Source organism: Sardina pilchardus, chromosome 8 (genome assembly GCF_963854185.1).
Source record: "Sardina pilchardus chromosome 8, fSarPil1.1, whole genome shotgun sequence".
Classification (NCBI taxonomy): Eukaryota; Metazoa; Chordata; class Actinopteri; order Clupeiformes; family Clupeidae; genus Sardina; species Sardina pilchardus.
The window spans coordinates 6219404-6222492 of NC_085001.1; the positions used below are offsets into that span (position 1 = coordinate 6219404).

At 38.0% G+C, this 3089-nt stretch overlaps 1 long non-coding RNA gene across 1 annotated transcript; it reads right to left on the reverse strand.

Moving 5' to 3' along the window:
• Positions 1–767: 767 nt before the first annotated feature.
• On the reverse strand, positions 768–2476 carry LOC134089495 (uncharacterized). Its single transcript, XR_009940061.1, has 4 exons — positions 1840–2476; positions 1618–1744; positions 1107–1199; positions 768–1008 (listed from the first exon to the last, which is right to left on the reverse strand). It is a non-coding gene; the product is annotated as an uncharacterized LOC134089495 (long non-coding RNA).
• Between the last annotated feature and the right edge of the window lie 613 nt (positions 2477–3089).

A 3089-nucleotide genomic window follows, 5' to 3' on the forward strand; every position in this document is an offset into this window, starting at 1 on the left:
ATGTTTGTGGCCCCTCAATTAAAGTGGTGAATAATGATGTGTGTTTAGAGAAAGAGTTTAAGAAAGTGTGTTTAGAGAGTTTGTACAAATTAAGCCCAACAGTCATAGCAACTAATGCTTATTTAATCTCCTAATAATTCAGGAAGGCTTACATGCATGAATTCATTATGTTTCATGTACAGAAAAATAAATCATCATGATCATGCTTAATAAACCATAGTTCATAATGATGTACCGTACACTGTAAAAAATGACACAGTGGAAATGCAAGAAAAAATTGAGGCAATTTATTACGACTGAAAATATTAGGGGAAAATATAACCCTTTTATTTTCAAGAAAATAGTCTTAAAAAATCATGGAAATTTACTCAAATTATTCATGTATATCAAAAAAAAGTTGTGTAAAATATCTCAATGCAATTAAGCACATTCAAAATAAATCAAGGAAATTTCCCTGATTTTTTCTGGTTTATTTCACATGATAAAATCATGCGTAATATAATTGCCTCACTTATTTTGAGCAGTTACGCATGTTCAAAGTAAGTCTGTTACCATATTTTTTCAAAGGATGTGGTATGTGGTGTTTATACCCAAATAGACAATCAGTATTTCAATTAACAACATTTATTCAGTGTACATTTAACCTGACATACCAAAGATGACCTTCCAAGACGACCGCAGCATCGTTCTACTCACTACACTAGCCAAAGTACTGAGTTGCCTGCCTTGACTCGCATATGAACTTGAGTGACATCCCATTCTTAATCCATATGACGTTGGTCCACCCTTTGCAGCTACAGTATAAAAGTTTCCATTCTTCTGGGAAGGCTTTCCACAAGGTTTAGGAGTGTGTTCATTTGAATTTTCGACCATTCTTCCAGAAGCGTATTTGTGAGGTCACACACTGATGTTGGATGAGGAGACTGGCTCTCAGTTTCCACTGATTCATCCCAAAGGTGTTCTGTTGGATTGAGGTCTGATGAAGTCTTCTTGAACCGCTGCCTCTCACTGTAGAGCACACAAAAATACCAAAGATCATTCTATGAGTCTGTACATATAAACCAGAATAGATTAGTACAGTACACTATATCATCACAGATACTTACACTGTACTCCTGGATTAAGTCTCCTGGTTTCTCACACAGTGATCGAATCAGCCCTTGCAAAACCATCTCTCTGCTTCTGTCAATGGAGGAAGTCTGAAATTGGTGAAATACAAAAATAAATGGTAGTCCTCCTCGACAAGATACAACTTATAGACTGACTGCCTGTCTATTTCTGTGTGTATACATGTGTGTATGCACAACCCCTCCCTCTTCCCCCCATGTCCATTTAATACTAATACTTGTTGTTGATTTAAAAAACATATATATATATAAATAAATAACACAGGAAACTAAATGGAGACATGATAGAATGCCCATGCACAAACTACTCATGAAATAGTCTGCATATTGGCCTCAAATGTTGTATAGAAATACAAAAGTGTTCATACAGAGGCTGAAACTTCATATGTAACGCTATTTGATGTCAGAGTGACAGCAAAATGAATAGAGTTATTACAGTAAATGGAATAGATGGCACTGGTCGTCTACGCTTGCAGATATGTTAACCTACCCCCGCTCTGCATAGGCATCTCTCAGATGTTGGATGAGGAGACTGGCTCTCAGTTTCCACTGATTCATCCCAAAGGTGTTCTGTTGGATTGAGGTCTGATGAAGTCTCCTTGAACCGCTGCCTCTCACTGTAGAGCACACACAAATACCAAAGATCATTCTATGAGTCTGTACATGTAAACCAGAATAGATTAGTACAGTACATATCATCACAGTTACTTACACTGTACTCCTGGATTAAGTCTCCTGGTTTCTCACACAGGTATCGAATCAGCCCTTGCAAAACCATCTCTCTGCTTCTGTCAATGGAGGAAGTCTGAAATTGGTGAAATACAAAAATACAAAAATGAATGGTACTGTAGTCCTCCTCGACAAGATACAACTTACAATGTTCATACAGAGGCTGAAGCTTCATATGTAACGCTATTTGATGTCAGAGTGACGGCAAGATGAATAGAGTTATTATAGTAAATGGAATAGATGGCACTGGTCGTCTACGCTTGCAGATATGTTAGCCTACCCCCGCTCTGCATAGGCTTTTCTCAGCCTCACCTTGACGGTTGCAGCAGCGCCGTTCGACACACAGTTGTGTCACTGAGCTAGCTAACCATAACCAACAGCATCAAGAACTGGCAGGTTTAATGTGCGATCCTCATGGACATGGTGGTCTTATGAGTGAGAAACAGTATCTGTTGCAGTTCTTTACTATGAGTATTATACACAAATAGTAATCTGCATTATAACACATTCCTTCGATGGCTTGCAAACGCCAGTCCCCTCGTTTCAGAAACCGTTTAGCTTGCTAGCAGCTAGCTGCTACTTCAAAATCTATAAGCAACCAATAACTTCCTTACCTAGGATTTAAACACTCCATGTCAGTGCCCTGTCAGTAAATATATCTATTACAGATGTATGTGTTCATTCAAATAATCCAGATACGTGTAAACGAGCCTCTAAATCCCCCGTCATATAGCTAACATGTTAGCTTATTAGCCAACCATTTATCAAAGGAATAACCAGTTCCTATCATTTTACAAAATATCACCTACAGATACACACACAGATCGAGCAGTGGAAAATATTTCTTTTAGAACTTACCTCGATTAGAAGATTTTGCCGATGTTGACAGACGACCTGCATGAGCCTTCAAATCCAGTCGCGGTGTGTGTGGAGAGTGAACGTCGACGACTTGTGAAGTGGCAGTTAGGATGTTTGAAATATTTAGGAAAAGGGGCTGCACATTTACTTGGGAGAAATGTGCAACTTGCCGCAATTATTTTAGGGAGCACTTTCTCTGCATTTTTTTCTCGTAAATGTAGTTGATTTATTTGGGAAAATACATAGTCATTATTCTTTTAAGGTGATTACTTAAGGAAATCAAGACATACTTAATTTTTTCTGTGTAATATCCGTGGCACCAGGATTCATTTTTTACAGTGTAGCCACCATACTTAATGCTTTAGTTGATGCGTT